The sequence below is a fragment of the Schistocerca cancellata genome, chromosome 5 (assembly GCF_023864275.1).
Source record: "Schistocerca cancellata isolate TAMUIC-IGC-003103 chromosome 5, iqSchCanc2.1, whole genome shotgun sequence".
Taxonomy (NCBI): domain Eukaryota; kingdom Metazoa; phylum Arthropoda; class Insecta; order Orthoptera; family Acrididae; genus Schistocerca; species Schistocerca cancellata.
Genome location: NC_064630.1, coordinates 649,565,036 through 649,585,592, shown reverse-complemented (window position 1 = coordinate 649,585,592; position 20,557 = coordinate 649,565,036). Strand labels below are relative to the sequence as shown.

The 20,557-nt window shown below is 42.2% G+C and overlaps 1 protein-coding gene across 1 annotated transcript in view; it reads left to right on the top strand.

Annotated features, from left to right (window-relative positions):
- Positions 1 to 20,557, top strand: part of LOC126188741 (acyl-CoA Delta-9 desaturase-like) — a 153,611-nt gene that overhangs the window by 116,014 nt on the left and 17,040 nt on the right. The window lies entirely within an intron of this gene.

Genomic DNA, 20,557 nt, shown 5'->3' with positions numbered 1-20,557 from the left:
AATGGGAAATACTGCGGTTGTTTGTCAGACATTAAGCTCGTCAGATTCAAGACGCTCTGGCACCATAGCAGCATGCAAAGTAAGCTATACACTGACTCAAAGCAGTAGTAATACAACGTTGTGTTATTTCTGTTTTCCTTTTCCCTTGTATAATTGTCTTACACAAATTTCGAGCGTCTCCTTCCCAGATCTCGAGATAATTACTGTAAATAAAAATCTACATGACTACTTCTACAAATGTTATATAGTGCAAGGTCATGCGTATTGAACTATTTCTGCAGATAAAAGAAAGTTGTTATTTTTACTGAAATATTTTTTTAACTTAGCTTGTTCATTGTAGTCTACTGCTCATGTTCGTATTTTCATAATATTTTAATTTCTTGTATTAATCTACGCGATGAGCCTTTTGTTTTTGTTCATTAATAAGCAGCTCGATGGAAGGCATGTGTCACCATCAAAAGCGCAACTAATGAATGTCCACTGGTGAGTAAAACTTAAGGATGAAAGCAACTTTCACATGATGTGTCGTTGCAGAGTTGCATAGCTCAATGAATCTTGGGCCATACATAGAAACATCTTCTGCAGTGTAATGCGTAAGTTAACGGAAAGATATAACCAATGAGACGAACACAAATGAAGCCTGAAATTGTGAGGAGCGAGACAGCCGTCTTAAGGTAATTTCTTAAATAAAAAAACTTAATGTAAGAAAACGTTTAATAGCTGGAGCGCACTTTTCATTGTACAATTAAACAATAATTACTAGTTTTGGTTGCTTTCTACAACCATATTCAGAATGTTCAAATTGTGAAAAGACTTGCAAATGCATTGAAAAGCCTCAGCATTAGCTACAGTCATGCAATGACACGCATTCGTGTTATGGGCCAGTAAGAATAGGAGAGTATGTTGTTCAAATCATCATCGAGGGCGAGTTTGTAAACTATAATCTTTCAAGATGCAGATAATAAGGAAAGAAAAAGGCCAGTTACATTAGTAAAAATTGCGGCAAATACAACTCCCTTTTTCCTTCTTTATTACGTGCATCTTGTGAGATTGTTCTTTACAGTCTGTCTCTCTCTGTCTCTCTCGATGAAGCTTTGAACTACATACTGCCCTAGTCTTGTTGGTACATAATACGAATACATGTCACCGCATGACTGTAGCTAATGACGATATTTTTCATTGCTTATTCAACTCATTTTTTTCTATTTGAACGATCTGAAGGTTGTTGTAGAATGTAACCGAAACTAGTCATCATACTTTAACTGTGTAATGAAAATTGCTCTTTCTAGCCATTAATAGTTTTCTACATTGAAACAAATTATTTAAGAAATGAAACTTTTATTCAATGACCATAATCACAATGGAGTCACCGCGATTCATGCCGGCCCCCAGGACATTACAAATGGCGGAACACATTTCTTAAGCGTCTGATTCCCAACATATGAAGAACATATAATTTTAAAATTTTTGAGAAAACTAACCGTTATCATCATAGTAACCAAAAAATACGAGAAGAAGTCATCAAAAATTAAACACTCAATTGTTTTAAGGAGGTGGTTTCATTTTGGAATATAATTTCAGAACGTTTCATAAATTTAACATTTATTATCACAGTTAGAAATGGATACAAGAAGAAACTGGCAGAAAGTAAAGAATCAGCTGTTTTAAGGAGAATGTTTGACTGGAATTACTAGGACATACTGTTTTCTACCACCAGTTATATCAAGTGATAAATTTGAAAACGAATTCGCATTTTTTCCTAGACACAGTTCTGCAACATCCGTGAAATCATGATGCCTCAAACAAATTATTATCCCATATAACAAGCCAAAATGGACCTAAAATTTAATAAATCTTGTAGGAAAACAAAGTACTGCTCCAGTGCTTTCATTTCGAAGCCACTCACTGAAGCAGTAGTACAAACTCAAATTTACGTTACAATAGCTATAAATACAGGGTGGTCGGAAATTCCCGTTACAGACTTCTAGTACTTGTAGAGGGGAGTGAGTACACGTATTTTGAATAGGAACCACTGTCCGGAAACGTCATCCAACGAGACAACAGAGCGTCAAAGTTATAGGCGCGGGCGTCTGTAAATGTACGTGTACACGGGGTGATTCCGTGATGATGTTACAGACTTTCTAGGATGATGGAGAACGATAAATGTATTAATGTGAAGTGAGGATCCCTGTACCGGAAACGATCGAGTCGAAAGTTATAAACGAAAACCGTTCTTATACCTCTGACAGTTGAATACATAAACCGGTTCTTGTGCTGCGAAGAGTGTATGGCTGGTAACTTTCAGTGGTGGTGGTGTGGACAAAAACGAGAAAACATGTCCAGTAAACTTCTAATGTGCAACACATCTCCTCCACTGAGCAGGTGTTCATAGGTGTTAAGGTACGCACTTTAGAGCCCACGTTTACTGGACATTTTTTCTCGCTTTTGTCCACGCTACCACCACTGAAAGTTACCAACTCTACACTCTTCGCAACACAAGAACCGGTACATGTATTCAACTGTCAGAGGTATCGGAACGGTTTTCGTTTATAACTTTCGACTCGTTCGTTTCCGGTACAGGGATCCTTACTTCTAATTAATAAATTTATCGTTCTCCATCATCCTAAAAAGTCTGTAACGTCATCACGGAATCACCCCGTGTACACGTTCATTTACAGACTCCCGCGCCTATAACTTTGATTCTCTGTAGTCTCGTTGGATGACGTTTCCGGACAGGGGTTCCTATTCAAAATACGATGTACTAACTCCCCTCTACAAGTCCTAGAAGTCCGTAGCGGGAACTTCCGACCAGCCTGTATATTTACTTTCACCGTCAGTGATCTCCTTAATATGGCCACTATAAAAAAGAAACCTCATTCCACAAGCTCCCGAAATCAAGCAGCACGATGTTTGTACCGACTATTGCTTTGAACGTCGTGACTGTTACAATGCGCTTCATTCGTAGAAGTTCCCCAGTGTACCACTAGATGTACCCAGCATCTGTTGTTTCATGCTAAAGCTAAAGGCACTGGTATACAAATAATTAATAAAATGGTGGCTTCAGGCAGCAACCACTGGTACTCAAAGGGTTAAGGGTGCGTGTAGTCACCACAGACGCCGGCCGCTGTGGCCGAGCGGTTCTAGGCGCTTCACTCCGGAACCGCGCAGCTGCTACGATTGCAGGTTCGCATCCTGCCTCGGGCATGGATGTGTGTGATATCGTTAGGTTAGTTAGGTTTAAGTAGTTCTAAGTCTAGGGGTCTAATGACCACAGATGTTAAGTCCCATAGTGCTTAGAGCCCTTTGAAACATTTGAATCACCGCAAACGGGAATGCATGCTCTGTAACGTGCTGCCCCGCTGGCCACAAGATTGGTAACAAGTTCCTGTGGTAGGGCGTTCCATTCCTCCATCAGAGCGGTTGACAAATGCCGAATAGTCGTTGGTGCATGTGGATGTGCTGCAGAATGTCTTCCCAATGTTGGAAGTAGCATTATATGGCGAATGGTGTGATCACTAAATTCACTCAGAAACATTGTCGAACATGATCGTTTTGATGATCCAGGTATTATGGTGTGGGGGACATAATGTTTCTTGGAAGTACTGACGTCCACATCTTTGAACACGGTACATTCACCGGTCAATGTCGTAGTGACTCTGTACGACTTCCCCGTGTGCGGCTTTTAAGAGGTGTGTTCGACGCTGATGTCATTTTTATGGATGCCAATGTGGAGGTGGAGGAGCTTTTGCAACGAGAGAATATTCGGCGAATGGACTCGCCTGCCCCTTCCCCTGACTTGTATCTCATCGAACACGTGTGTGATGCGTTAGCTAGACGCAGCACGTCCACCAGACCAACGGCCATCCAACAGTTGTCAATCATCATAAATCGCGGTGACTTCAGAGTAATTATTGTCTTTGAATAAAAGAGTCATTTCTGTTTGTTTCATCACACATTTCCTTCCGTTGCCATTCGTACTATACTGTATTAGTTCTATCTACGTATGACCCAAATTTCATCAAACCATGTCACTTCCCACTGAAATTTTATGCGAAAGTTGATTCGTCCTATAATTGTGCACACAACTTCATGAATATAACTGTTCTGATACCTTTAAAAAACCTATCCAGTCTTGTCCGGAGCTTCAGCAACGTCATTATTCTAAACTCAGATGTCGACATGAATGCAGAATAAGCAATTGGAGACACCTTCCTCATGATGGCAGGCTCATCGAAAACTTACCAATATATTTTGGCTGCAACGTACGAGGGGCGTTTGAAAAGTTCGTGCAAAGTCCAAGAGATGGCAGCACCGGGCCGTATCGAGGTCGTGTTTAGTTAGTAGCATCTTTGGAAATAATGCACACCCAGCCATATTGGTCTATTTCTTTGTGTTTGGCAATGGTGTGAATCAAGGAAGTCGAGTGATTGTCAAAAAATGGACGAGAAAGAATTTTGTGTGGTGTTTAAACATTACTTTATGAAAGGCAAAACGCCTCAGGAGACTAAAGAGAAGCTTGATAAACATTACGGTGACCCTGCACCTTTGATTAGAACAGTTTATAAGTGGTTTCAAAATTTTCGGAGTGGCCATATGCGCACAAGTGATGCTGAACCTTTTGGACGGCCTGTGGAGGTTACGGCTCTGGAAATCATTGATAAAATCCATGATATGGTGATGGATTACAGAAGAGTTAAGGTGCTATTGCTGTGGGAATCTCGAATGAGCGGGTACACAATATTTTGCATAAACATTTGGACACGAGAAAGCTGTCCGCAAGATAGGTTCCGCGATTGCTCACGCTTGACCAGAAACGGAATCGTGTGAAGTGTTGCAAGGATGGTTTGTAGCTGTTCAGGAAGAATCCGCAGGACGTTAAGCGTCGTTTCGTCACTGTGGATGAATCATGGATATATTGCTATACTCCTGAGACCAAAGAACAATCTAAACACTGGGTTACCGAGGGAGAATTTGAACAAAAAAGGTGAAGACTATTCCTTCGGCCGGAAAGGTTCTGGCGACTGTCTTTTGGGATTCGCAAGGGATAATCCTCATCGACTATCGGGAAAAGGGTAAAACTATTAGACGTGCATATTATTCATCATTATTGGACCGTTTGAAAACGGAGCTGCAAGAAAAACGCCGACGATTTGACCGCAAAAAAGTCCTTTTCCATCACCACAATGCACCAGCACACACCTCAGCAGTTGTGGTCGCAAAATTAATGGAAATAGGATTCCTACTCGTTTCACATCCCCCCTGTTCTCCAGACTTGGCTTCCTCAGACTACTGTTTGTTCCCCAATTTGAAGAACTGGCTGGCAGGACGAATATTTTATTCAAACGAGGAGGTGATTGCAGCAACTAATAGCTATTTTGCAGACTTGGACAAATCCTGTTATTCGGAAGGGGTCAACAAATTAGAACAGTATTGGACAAAGTGTATAAGTCTAAAAGTAAACTATGTCGCAAAATAAAGAAGGTTTACCCCAAACACGTAAGTAGTTTTTATTCTTGAACGGGCTTTTCAAACGCCCCCCGTAATCGCCAAAATGTGAGTCATTTACATTTTGGTGATTATATCTTCTATTATACCTGGGCTTTTGTCGTTCCTTCTTTCTCGATGACGGCATCCTCTGTTACGAAATTGTTATCACGAAATTAACACCTCAGTAAAAGAAAAAGTAAATTGCTGTCTAAATACTCGTTTAACAGCACAAAAAGTATCCTTTCGCGTCCGTGAAATCACAGAATGTTACGGTCGGGTGGTTACACTCTGTGCACTTTATATAGAGCAAGAACAATTGGTGCGTTTCCTGATAAATGTAGTGCAGTGAGAAGTCAAATGCCTTTTTGTTGTCAACGCTGTTTTTTTTATGTTGTTGATAAACATGTAGCCTTATTCAGCTACATGTTATCCCCGTGCATAATTTCTTTTTTGATGAGAAACTAATAGCACTGAATTTCAGAATGGTAGGGGCGAAAGAAAGAACCACATTTAGGACAATTTTTTGGCGTTCAGTTTCAGAATGGTAGAGGCGAAAGAAAGAACCACATTTAGGACAATTTTTTGGTGCTCAGCAGGTCGTTCTAAACTGACTAGAAAAGAAATGAGCAGGAAGAGAACTGTAGCGAAGGAGCAGCAAGTGATTCTCGACGAGAAAGCGTTCCCGCTCCTCGCGCCGACAAAAGTCAGTAAATGTGCGGAGTCATTCCTTCGCGTCGATACGGTTCTGCGCAGTTATCAAGTAACCCTTTTACCTACGTCCACTTTTCCCTATTGTATTACATAACAGAGCTCCGTTTGAAACCCATGGTAACAGCACATTTTAGAAATTCACAAAGTGCTTGCGTAACGCTTCCACCAACTTTCAAACGCCCAGGATTTACCATTCTTTACTTCCATAGCTATTATTCTCCATGACTTTCTCTTTTGCAGTCACAAGTTCCTTATGCTTCACTTAGTCCTGCTACTTTTTCCTCAAAATTTGTGGCTGCTGTGAATCCTTAAAAGTTTACCCGGATGCTTATACCTTTTTGTGCATTTAATACCTCTTAATAGCCAAAGAAACCGTTTTTTCTCCGACTGCAGATAATTACTTTATAGAGTAGTTGTCTAACATGAAGTCTACGAGCCTACTATGTACTGTGAGCCGTCCACAGCTCGTGGTCGTGCGGTAGCGTTCTCGCTTCCCGCGCACGGGTTCCCGGGTTCGTTTCCCGGCGGGGTGAGGGATTTTGTCTGCCTCGTGATGACTGGGTGTTGTGTGATGTCCTTAGGTTAGTTAGGTTTAAGCAGTTCTAAGTTCTAGGGGACTGATGACCATAGATGTTAAGTCCCATAGTGCTCAGAGCCATTTGAACCGTTTTTTTTACTGTGAGCCATAAGACGTCACACTGGCGGCGATACCTAAGACTGTTTCCGTGCTTCTACATAGTGATATGCTATATTTATTAACCTACTGCCAAATAAAAGTTTGTAAGTGCTTTTAATAAATCGGAATTCCAGAATTATCGGAGAGCGATGTGCAGCACTGCTGAAAGAAATATGTCCAACAGTGATATAAACGCAATCGAGAGCTTTCCACAGTAGCGTATAGCACCACTTTTCGTCGTGATGATAGCGGCGACGTATTGACAGGTGACAACGAAAGCTTTCGGCAACCGTCACTATTCCCGATTGTTCAAACAAAAGTCACGGAGACCGGTTGGAGATGGATCCAAGGTGGGAAAAGCCTGCTGCATGACATCTCACAATATGTGCTCAGTACAACTGTGGTCACTCTATTTGGGAGTCATACAAGCACGTTCATGCCCATGCTGACACATTTCTAATGTGATTGGTTGGTGCACCGTTACACAGAGAACAAGCCGGATCCTAGTTCCTCTAGCCTATGCGTCAATAACGTGCCTGAACAATGTTCTGTTAGCAAGTGCTGTGGTTTCCGACCAAAGTGTTCCGCGACTCTACAGTCTAAGCTACCCTCATGCAAAACAAATTTGATCACTACGTGTCACGAGAGACGGACCCTCTGGTAGAAAAGGAGGTGAAGACTATTGTACTGTCAGTAAAGAAGCAATAACAGAGAAATAGGTCGGGCAGGAGCGTTCAGTGACTTCGAACATGAAGTAGTCGCTGGGTGGCGCTTGAGTAACAAATCAATCAGGGAACTGAAAACCTTTCAAAAGCTGCCCAAGTCTCTTTTGGATGTGGTGACTGTAAAGTGAAAACGCGAAGGAACGGCCACGGAGAAACCAAGGCAGCGCAGACCTCGTGTAGGACGGGCACAGGCAGCCAAATATTAAGTAGTGTGGCTGTAAAAAATCGCATAAATTCAGCGGAAGCGACGGTGGAAGTGGTGCACAAAAGCGACGCGACCGGTCAGAGTATGGCAGGAAATGGCGTATTTGGAGTCATAAACCACGCTATACCCTGTGGCAATCGGATGAAAGGCTTTGGGCTTGGCGAAAGCCTGGAGAACGTTAGCTGCCATTAAGCGCAGCGCCGACAGTGAAGTGGTGTCGGGGTGTTTGCTTAGTGTTTGCTCCCCTAAAGTAAAACTTTCTGTTTATATTACTTGAAAAATTGTTAAATCTTGTTAAATAGAGAGAATATTTTATAACTGAGATGACTTCTATTGACAGTAAATAGTAACTTTTATAAGTTAAGTTAGCAACGTGAAATTTACCTTTTGTACTTTCTGTAGCGAAGTTCTGGAAGAAGTCATTCAGCGGTAAATATATCGTTTTTGGTTTGTATGACGGCTAGCTTTTAAAGAGCAGGGCAAAACTTTGCAAAGAAAATTATTTTGCTTATCAGTGTCCAGAAGTGGCGTCGACTAATGATGAAATATAGAATATCTGAGACTCTGGAAACCTAACTACTAAATAATTTTGTGAACCCGTTTCTTTGTTTACAACAGTGCAGGTTATTATTTCTTACATCTACAAGTTTCATGGGAGACATCTTTTGCAAAGAAAACTCAATAGAATTTGCCAACTTATGGCGAAAATTAGTTATCGTTAATGAAGTTTAATATTTCCTGTTTAGAAATTAGAACGCTCATCAGCAGAGCAAATCATTGTGGGAAATAATAATATCGCGGTAACTGCGATGAATAATACATCATAAGCCAAAAATAATAATTACAATATCAAGAAATAGACCCCACTGGAGCTAAAATGTCTGACAAGATAGAATCGAGAGGCTAACAGAAAAGCGCTAGAACAATAGAGAGCAAAATCGGTCACGCATCGTAATTTATAGTAGAAACAGAGATGTTAATGCCGCGCCGATCACAGTAAGCTTGGCAGTAACACTCAGACAATCAGCGTTACATGATCGCTGTAGTTAACGCAAAATATGTCTTTCCTTTGACATAAATAATTAATTATTTTTGCCGAGTCACGGGAGGCGTTATTTCACACCCCTTACTGCGCTTAAGAAAACGCTAAATGCGCAAGGACCGGAACACATTTTACAGCATCGTACAATGCCTATAGTAAGGGAACAAGATGACTGTTTCAGCGTGACAATCCACCCTGTCATAAAGTCCCATCTGTCAGGCAATAACATTCCTGAAATGGATGACATCAAATGAGTTCGCAATTGCGAATATGGACCACTATCATCTGTAGAATGGAGTGACGACAAGGAAAATTTGTGCCGGACTGGGACTCAAACCCGGATTTCCCGCTTATCACGAGCTGTCGCCTTACCATTTGGCCATCCGCGCACCACTCACGGCCAGACCCAAACATCCAATGTTGTCAACCATTCGTCTACGACCTGAACTCGTTATCCATTACGTACATTACCGTACAATCAGACTGGAAAGTCGCTTGCCCGGTATCAGCAGAGAAATACGACATGCATGCATGTGCTAAAGAACTTTCCATTGTAATCAGAATAACACAGGCACTGCAGTATCGTATTTATTTGCCGATACCGGGCAAGGGACTTTCAAGTACAACGTCTGACCTGTACGGGAATATACATAATGGATGTACGAGTACAGGTCGTAGACGCATGGTGGACGACATGGATTTTGGGTCTGGCCGTGAGTCGTGCGCGGATGGCCAAATGGTAAGGCGACCGCTCGCGATAAGCGGGAAATCTGGGTTCGAGTCCCGCTCCGGCACAAGTTTTCATTGTCGTCATTCCATTCTACGGCAGATGGTAGTCCTTACTCGCATTTGCTAATTCATTTGATGCGTTTCGTAACGGCGGTGGTCGCCACAGTGGCTGTTCCTTTGGACATGAATGCATGTCCAAAGGAACTTTGCGTCGTAATCGGAATAACATAAGCACAGCAATATCGTATGAAATGGGTTAGTCTACTCTGAGTCTCTATCTGAATCGGGTGCAACACATTTCAGATGGGTTAGAACGTCAACTTCTCGCCAGACCTCAGCGTCCACCATCAATACTTTCTCTGAGTGCGACTCCTGAGGAAGAATAGGCTGAAATTGGTCCACAGACAGAGGTCTCATTGGAAATGTCCCCAGCAGTGTTCGAGCCGTCATAATAGCCATATCAAAGTCTAATAATGTCCGATTACATTTGATCAGATAGCATTTTTTAGCCTCAATTCGCTCAGACGGCTCTAAGCACTATGGGACAACATCCGAGGTCATCAGTCCCCTAGACTTACCACTACTGAAACCTAACTAACCTAAGGACGTCACACACATCCATGCCAGAGGCAGGTTTCGAACCTGCGAACGCATCAGCAGCGTGGTTCCGGACTGAAGCGCCTAGAGCCGCTCGGCCACAGCGGCTGGCTTTTTAGCCTCAGGTCACACTAATTGTTTCGTATTATTACTGAGTCATCAGCAGATGAGGTGTTTCAAAGGAAACAAACGGGGTGATACACACATACTAATAAACTAAACTACATATCAAACTAACTGCAGTAAATAACTACACACACTTGATATCTCACGCAGCAACTCGTCAAATAAAGAGTCCCGAAGAGGCATTCATACTGGAAACAAATCTGCACTTTGATTATTGGAACTCATGTCTACAATTAATACACAAGGTTATATCCTCACGGATGGTCTCATCATTGCCCAGTCCAAACTGACAAGCGTAGAAACATGTAATTTGGACAGGGTGTTGATCTTGCAGTGCAGGCGTCGTTTAAGAAGGGATTTTCGAAATTCCACCGGTAAGGCAATTAAATAGCGGAAAAAAGCTTTTTTTGAAAATATGTTGCTATTACAACAGTTTTCAAGCTAGACCTACAAAACTTGATATTTGGTTTCTCGGTCACAATTAAAGAAACACATGTTTCAGCGTTTTTGGAAATTCAACCACTACTAGGGTGAAATAGAGGATGAAAACTTCTATGGAAATATTTCGTTATGCAAGCATTTTGAAACTAAATCTTTGAAAAGTGCGTGTTTCACTGTGTCACTTATTCGCTGACTCACGATCGCCCAGCGCAAACGGCTAAGGAAAGAAACCTTTGAATTTGGGGAAGATGTGGATCTTATATTGTAGGCATCGTTAGAGAAGGGACTGTCTGAAGTTCCACTCCTAAAGCGGTGAAACAGTGAGGAAAGTATTTTCTGAAGATATGTCACTATTAAGGCAATTTTGAAGCTAGTACTACGAAAACTGTTGTCTGATTTCTCAACCAGAAACAAAAAATACATGTTTCAGCATTTTTGGAAATTCAATAACTAACAGGGTTAAAGAGTGGATGATTTTTTGAATAAATTATTAGAGAGCTACTAAAGCATTTTTAAAGCTACATCTATCAAAACTGATATTTGACTTTTCGGTTAGAATTAAAAAAAATATGTTAGGGTGTTTTTAGAAATTCAAACCCCCTAAGGAAATGAAACGGGAATAAAAAGTTTTATGTAATTATTTCATTATGAAAATAAATTTCGAAGCTTATCTACAAAAATTTGTATTTGGCTTCTCAGTTTTGGCGAATTCAAACCCTAATGGGGTGAAATAGGGGAAGAAAGTTTCAAGAAAATATTTAATTACTGTAAAATTTTTTTTGATCTATGATAACTGGCATCTTTACATGTAAAGAGATATGTGATAGGGGATGAAAGTTTCTATGGAAATATCACCACAAGAACGCAAAAGACATTGTTAACAAAAATCTTGGCCTCTAGATAGCAGAATTGCTTTTTAGTTAAAAGTACATTCGAAAAGACCACGCTTCTATGGCATTTATTAACGTGAAAGGTTTAGAAGGGGTTACAATTTCTGAAAAACGTAAAAATTCGATTAAATAAAACAATAATTGTGCAGACCATGTAGTTCAAATGGCTCTGAGCACTGTGGGACTTAACTTCTGAGGTCATCAGTCCCCTAGAACTTAAAACTACTTAAACCTAACTAACCTAAGGACATCACACACACCCATGCCCGAGGCAGGATTCGAACGTGCGAACGTAGCGGTCACGCGGTTCGAGACTGTAGCGCCTAGAACCGCTCGGCGACCCCGACCGGCGAACATACAGTCTTCACGAGTGAAGCAGCGAGGTGCTAAGCTACTAATAACATAAAAATACAAGTGTTATGAAGTTTTTATTATGGATCAATATGTTCCGATATTTATTCTTATCACCATTAGTCATATGTGTCATACTATTTGTTATTATGTTGACTTTTAGCCCCATATTTCGAACGTCAAGTTGTAACACAGCTAGGGACGCACTTTCGTCAGTGAATGAATGCAGTGCGGCCATGACATTAAGAGTGAGAGTATGGAGATGTATCATCAAATAGCCCGGAAGGCTTCCTTCACGCCGACCTGAACTGATAGGCTGCCATCCACTACAGTGAGAGATGAATGTACGCACCGGATCTGCCTCACAAAAGGACAGCTTATAAGGCGTCCTACTTGCTTTGTGCTGGCGCCTAGCCTGACGGCATGATGTACTGGGGGAAGGGACCTCGCTTTGCGGAAGAGTAGCATCGCGATTGTTCTGAAGTTGCGCAGCCACCCAGCGCTTTCTCCCACGCACGCGACTAACGTAATACCGCGTAACGCTTGGAGCCCTCCAAATGTCACTACGTCAATCCCCGCGGGGCATATTGACTACTTCGGACATAGCCGAGGCCCGCGCGGAGAAAGCCCACGTTTTTGCCGCTTCACCAGTGGACACTTTCCACGCATTGACACCTGTTACGGGGCGACCGAGTGCTGGTGACCGGCGTTGCGATGTTTGATGGCCCCACTTTTGCCTCACCGCCTTTATCGCCGAGGTGAACTGCAGTTAAGGCAAGTTACGTTCAAATAGGCTGCGGAACGCTACGATGCGGCCATAATCAATTATCTCACTGGGGCAAGGAGGCAATTACACCCCAGAGTGACAAACGGAGGATCTCTTGCGTGATAAAGCGAAGGTAAACATCAGTGTTGCGTAAGTGCAACCACTTATCACGCCTGTTCATTCTGCTTTTGCGTAACACAACCAATATTGCTGGAAAGTGCAGTTGTTTCTTGATCAATATGTGTAAACAATAATGCACAACGTCATAAAGACAATGGGTTTCCCTCCGTAGATTTGCTATTCAACCGTCATGCTAGAAACGATTAACATATGATGCAGGGAGCGGACGAACATGTTATTCTGTAGAATGTGTTTAGTACTAGGCCTATGTTGTATGCCCACGTGCACAGTAATTTAAGTAAATTGGACACGAAATTTAAACATCAGACACTATCTATAGGCAACGTCTCCCTGATATAGCAGCCCTTATCGTCTTTCGACATCATTACAATGTAGTTGACTACATCTACATCTACATACATACTCCGCAATCCACCATACGGTGCATGTCGGAGGGTACCTCGTACCACGACTAGCACCTTCTCTCCCTGTTCCACTCCCAAACAGAACGAGGGAAAAATGACTGCCTATATGCCTCTGTACGAGCAGTAATCTCTCTTATCTTATCTTTGTGGTCTTTCCACGAAATATAAGTTGGCGGCAGTAAAATTGCACTGCAGTCAGCCTCAAATGCTGGTTCTCTAAACTTCCTCAGTAGCGATTCACGAAAAGAACGCCTCCTTTCCTCTAGAGACTCCCACCCGGGTTCCTGAAGCATTTCCGTAACACTCGCGTGATGATCAAACCTACCAGTAACAAATCTAGCAGCCCGCCTCTGAATTGCTTCTATGTCCTCCCTCAATCCGACCTGATAGGGATCCGAAACGCTCGAGCAGTACTCAACAATAGGTCGTATTAGTGTTTTATAAGCCGTCTCCTTTACAGATGGACCACATATTCCCAAAATTCTACCAATGAACCGAAGACGACTATCCGCCTTCCCCAAAACTGCCATTTCATGCTTGTCCCACTTCATATCGCTCTGCAATGTTACGCCGAAATATTTAATCGACGTGGCTGTGTCAAGCGCTACACTACTAATCTAGTATTCAGACAATACAGGATTCTTTTTCCTATTCATCTGCATTAATTTACATTTATCTATATTTAGAGTTAGCTGCCATTCTTTACACCAATCACAAATCCTGTCCAAGTCATCTTGTATCCTCTTACAGTCACTCAACGACGACACCTTCTGCTATTCACCCTATCCAAAAGATCATTTATGTAGATAGAAAACAACAGCGGACCTACCACACTTCCCTAGGGCACTCCAGATGATACCCTCACCTCCGATGAACACTCACCATCGAGGACAACGCACTGGGTTCTATTACTTACGAAGTCTTCGAGCCACTCACATACTTGGGAACCAATCCCATATGCTCGCTCATACCTTAGTTAGGAGTCTGCAGTGAGGCACCGAGTCAAACGCTTTCCGGAAGTCAAGGAATATGGCATCCGTCTTATACCCTTCATCCATGGTTCGCAAGATATCAAGCTGTAGTTGGTTTAGTTCGTTTCAGTCCTAACACTTTGTAATACGGCTGTTCTGCGACTGTCTGTTGATTATTTTCCCGGCATTTTCCCCTCTAATATGTTTTACATGAAGCTCTTATGTCGGATTATGTTTCACTTCTCCGTACCAAATTAGTAAGTCTCTAGTATTTTTTCGTTGGACTTCCCTTCAGTCCAGGAATTTTTTTAATTTTATTCCATATCTGCATCTCTATAGCTTCTACATTTTTTCTTTCGATGTTTGTCCACAGTCCACTTTTCAGAGCCACAGCTTCAAATTCTCCAAATAAATGCCTCGATTAACTTTCTTGTAGTTACTATATTAACCCTAGAAAACTAACTAGGGGAAAATGTTACATTGCTACTAAACCATTGTAAAGTTTCTTACTCCACATTTTATTCGTAAGAGGTTATAATTTATAAGATATGCATTAGTTCATTATAATTATTAGGTCTCCAAAGATATATAACTTACAATATTAAGTACAAAACGGTCTGTTTTATACCCTATTGCAATAGTAAATTTTAATAGGGTTTAGTAATCTAGGTTAAGGTGACTGAAAACAGTAGTGATGGATAAATCGAACAGATATATAAGGACAAGCATTGAGACTGGAAATGCAATAACATAGGGTAACAGGTTTTTATCGGATATCGAATGAGCAACTGAAATCATCAAGCTTTCACAAATAAGAGTAATTTATTTATAGAAGAGTGTACGACTTGTCACATTAACTTCAAAGTCTATGGACTCGAAATTCAATCATTGACTTTTAATTTTTGTTTTTATTCCCACGTTCAGAATTTTCAGATTGTGAAAAGAGGATAGTAAATCGGCATCACTCAGTATGTTTTCAGGTACATCAGCTTAAAGTAGTCTTCAACTCCAAGTCTGGTCTGTGCCTCACTAGGAATGATCTCACGGAAGGCGATATAAACCACTGGGCCAGCCGGAGTGGCCGAGCGGTTCTGGCGTTACAGTCTGGAACCGCGTGACCGCCGCTTTCGCAGGTTCGAATCCTGCCTCGGGCGTGGATGTGTGTGATGTCCTTAGGTTAGTTAGGTTTAAGTAGTTCTAAGTTCTAGGGGACTGGTGACCTCAGAAGTTAAGTCCCATAGTGCTCAGAGCCATTTGAACCATTATTTTAAGCCACTGGGCACCTCCTACCGCAGAACTCATTTTCGCAGCCACTCTTGAAGGGGATTCCGAAACCCGACGAATCTATATCTTTCTCATTCTAAGGATCAACGGTAGGAGTCATATTAACTTTTAACTTCAGGTACGATCTACAAACGAAACACAGAATTATCGAACAGTGCCGTTATAGCTGCTTATGAGGCTAATGTCGGAACAGCCGAGCTGGTTTTTAAGTTTTTCTCAGAGTTCGATACCAGTAAACACCTTACTTTTAAAGAAAAATTTCATCGAGCAAGTTGGTGATGTTGTAACACACTAGACTCGCATTCGAGAGGCCGGCAGTTCATAACCACTTCCGGACATCCAGATTTAGGTTTTCAGTGATTTCCCTAAATCGCTTAAGGCTAATGTCAGGAGAGTTGCTTTGAAAGGATTCGGCCGAATTTCTTCCCCATTGATCACAATCCGAGCTTGTAACCCATTGCTACAGATCTTATCGTCTTAGGGACTTTAAACCATGATCTTGCTTCTTTCCTTCTGACGAAAGGAATTCGTTCAGAACCCTACCTTAATTATTCGAATAATGTGTTTCTCTTACTACGGCTTAGCTGCTCTTGAAACATTACGAAACACGTGCCACAATTAGAAAGCACTTTCACCTTCCAGAATTCCAGCCTCCCAACTTCATTTCTTACGTAGTCCTCTCTCGGGTACTTTTAACGTAATCATTAAGAAACATTACTTGCCATATTATACTTCCTGTTATTCTCTGCAGCAGTATTCAGAACTAGAAATTTCCTGACTGTCAACATTATTCATTTTACTGAGTTTGTCACACAAAAACTAACGCCGCTTCCTTTTGGTTGAATATCCATCCAAAATTTATTCAAATAACTTTACACTTCAGCAGCAATCTTGTAATCGGGTTCTTTCCGTACTTCAGTAATTTTGTAGTCTCCATTCGCATTTCTCTTAAATTGCAAAAATCCCTTGTTCTGTTCCTGTATAATCGTTTTTACATGTTTTTGTGGCGTCGTGAAATGCGCGAATAAATTATTCCGCAAAGTGTTCTGTTCACAGGAAATCGCAGCATTCGAAATTATATTAATTTGCACATTACGATGTAAAAATGTACGTATAATACAACGACTACTCAACACAAAAAGGAAGAGGGACCTTGTACAAAGAGAAACAAATGTAACGGAGTAGATCCGGCGAACACGCCGCACCAAATATAAACATCATTCAGCCAGCGATTTGTGTACGGTAATAAGTTATCGATCTACATACAGTGAATATAAATTCACACCTCTTAACCCACCTACAGATAACAATAATCTTTTCAAGCAAACGATTAGTCACTGTAGGTAATGCGAAACTTGTATCTGGTTCTAGATGGTACTTATAAAAGTGGCCCAGAGAACAGAATTCAGGATACAAAGAAGCACAGCAGAGGAAAGGAAATACAGTGCTGACCTGACTATAGCGGATATTAAAGTGACCATCTCTTGGCGCTGTTGAGACCAGGTCAGGAAGCTGGTGAAGGCGGGTCTAAGCTGGACTGTTGAAATTACTGCAGTCTCACCCGAAAAGTTCTGCTGCAGTTCTTGATGATTATGAGGGCTACCCATACTAAGTAATCGCACACTGACAGATCAGGTGACCTGGGTGGCCAGCTAGGGCCACGACCAGACTGACCTCTGCTAACAGCTCTGTTCCATCCTGCTGGAAGTAACTGTAGGTCCTTTCTTCCTCCGTTAATGCTGCCACAAATTCACGTCCATTGCTGTCCCTCATCCAGACTACTTTTATTTGCCTCACCCTGTAGAACAAGCAGACATTCAGTTTTGTATGTTGGGGTATCAGAAAGACAACCGCTATTAAGCCCAGAAGATAAGAGAGATTAATGTTAGAACAAATAATCCCACGGTCACAAATATTAAGTCAAAATTGACCAGGCTTCGACGCTACTATGAGCGTCGTCTTAAGAATTAGACAACAGTTCTAAAACATATTAGGTATATAATACATTAATAAAATTAAAGTTTGTACTTACTGGAAAAAGATGCAGTACTTACAAGTCACATATTAAAAAACATCTAAGCCGGAAAGGCGACGCCATGAACAGTTGCAAGTGAGATGGCGAGCCGTAAGGGTTGCTGGTACTGTGAACAAGGCTATTCTGTTTGCTAGAAATACTTCAGCCCGGTTAACGCACCTGGTCTGACATTCCGTACACAGGTATTTTGTCCTTCAGGCGGCAGCGGAGTACTGTATCCAACGCCTTCTGGAAGTCAAGGAACGTGGCATCAACCTGAGCGCTGGTGACTACCGCTATCTAGATCTCGTGGACGAACAGAGAGAGTTGGGTGATAACAGCAAACATATTAAGGCCCATAGGAATGTAGTTTGCCACTGTTTTAGTTCTGTATGTGAAATATCAGCATATGAGGGTAACCCCAACGAGTGCTCGTCTATGTATAACATTACGAAGAATTTGGAAGTGAATGCGAGACGTTGTGTGAAATCTAATTATGGCAAACAGATTCGGATGAAGGCCTCAAACTTAACATCCCGATTCGACGAATTAATCATTACGCTGTACCCTGACTCCATAGTGCGAAGAAAAATCAGTACGGGAAAAACAGAAGATTTCAGTTTGTAGAAATGAAACTTTTAGTAGATACGCTTAGATATACTTTGTTAGACAAGAATCAGTTATGAATAAAAAATAAGATCTATTTAATATTTACAAAGCACGTCTGGGTATAAAATACCAAGAAGTAAGAAAAGAAGATATCATAATACCAACGAAAATCACGCTAATGGGGAACACTTCGCCGCAGCAGAATCACTGAAATAACAGTAATAACACCAATAAGAAGGAGAAAAAGCAGAATACGGTGATAATAATGACGAAATTAGTAAACAACAGGAAGCGCTCCGATCACCTTATATACTCCTGATTAAAATTCCATCGGTCATTTGGATTCGAACGACATACCTCTCGATCCAGAGACAAAACTTCACTGCGCTTTAGCTACGAGATGTGGTCATAAAATAACGTGACTATTGCTGTGAAACATTTTGTTTCAACAACTTACGTATTTACTGTCACCCTCAACATACTCCCCTCCTCTATCCTTTTCTCATTGATGGAAAAGGTGCTGGAAGTCTTTCTCTGTGAGCTCCTTGATGACGCATGACGCTTTTTCTTCCAGTGCTTCGACAGACTGAAATTGTTTTTTTCCTTTTAATGCTGATTTGACCTTGGGGAATAGATAAAGTCACGTGGTGCTAGGAAATTTGGAAATTTGTGGTATGGTCTTATGAGACCAAACTGCTGAGGTCATCGTTCCCTAAGCATACGCACTACTTAATCTAAGTTAAACTAACTTACGTTAAGGACATCACACACTCGCATGCCCGAGGGAGGACTCGAACCTCCGGCGGGGGAAGCCACGCGGACCGTGACAAGGCGCCGGAGACCACGCGGCTCATGGTGCTAGGTCAAGCGACTATTGTAGGTGGTCCAACACTAGGTTGCTGTACTTTGCCAGAAACTCCTTAACGGACAATGCGGCGTGAGTCGGTGCGTTGTCTTGATCCAGAACCCGTGACTTGTTCATCCATAATTCTTGTCGGGCTTTTCTTATTTTCATACGTAGTTCAAATGGCTCTGAGCACTATGGGACTTAACATCTGAGGTCATCAGTCCCCTAGAACTTAGAACTCCTTAAACCGAACTAACGTAAGGACATCACACACATCCGTGCCCGAGGCAGGATTCGAACCTGCGACCGTAGCAGTCCCGAGGTTCCGGACTGAAACAACTAGAACCGCTCGGCCACCGCGGCTGGCCATATGTAGTTGAGCAAGAACCGCAAGGTAGTATGGTTGATTAATACGCGCGTAATGGATGCCATGAAGGGTACAGGGTGCACCCATCTGCAGGTGGTCGCACATGTTGGCCCCAATGATGTGTGTTGCTATGGCTCGGAGGAAATCCTCTCTGGCTTCCGGCGGCTATCTGATTTAGTGAAGACTGCCAGTCTCGCTAGCGGGATGAAAGTAGAGCTCACCATCTGCAGCATCGTCGACAGGACTGACTGCGGACCTTTGGTACAGAGCCGAGTGGAGGGTCTGAATCAGAGGCTGAGACGGCTCTGCGACCGTGTGGGCTGCAGATTCCTCGACTTGCGCCATAGGGTGGTGGGGTTTCGGGTTCGGCTGTATAGGTCAGGAGTCCACTACACGCAGCAAGCGGCTACACGGTAGCAGGGGTTGTGTGGCGTGGACTGGGCGGTTTTTTAGGTTAGATGGCCTCGGGCAAGTACAGAAAGGGCAACAGCCTCAAAGGGTGCGGAGCAAAGTCAGGACATGCGGGGACGAAGCAGCAATCGGTATTGTAATTGTAAACTGTCGAAGCTGCATTGGTAAAGTAACGGAACTTCAAGCGCTGGTAGAAAGCACCGAAGCTGAAATCGTTACAGGTACAGAAAGCTGGCTGAAGCCAGAGATAAATTCTGCCGAAATTTTTACAAAGGTACAGACGGTGTTTAGAAAGGATAGATTGCATGCAACCGGTGGTGGAGTGTTCGTCGCTGTTAGTAGTAGTTTATCCTGTAGTGAAGTAGAAGTGGATAGTTCCTGTGAATTATTATGGGTGGAGGCTACACTCAACAACCGAGCTAGGTTAATAATTGGCTCCTTTTACCGACTTCCCGACTCAGCAGCATTAGTGGCAGAACAACTGAGAGAAAATTTGGAATACATTTCACATAAAATTTTCTCAGCATGTTATAGTCTTAGGTGGAGATTTCAATTTACCAGATATAGACTGGGACACTCAGATGTTTAGGACGGGTGGTAGGGACAGAGCATCGAGTGACATTATACTGAGTGCACTATCCGAAAATTACCTCGAGCAATTAAACAGAGAACCGACCCGTGGAGATAACATCTTGGGCCTACTGATAACAAACAGACCCGAACTCTTCGACTCTGTATGTGCAGAACAGGGAATCAGTGATCA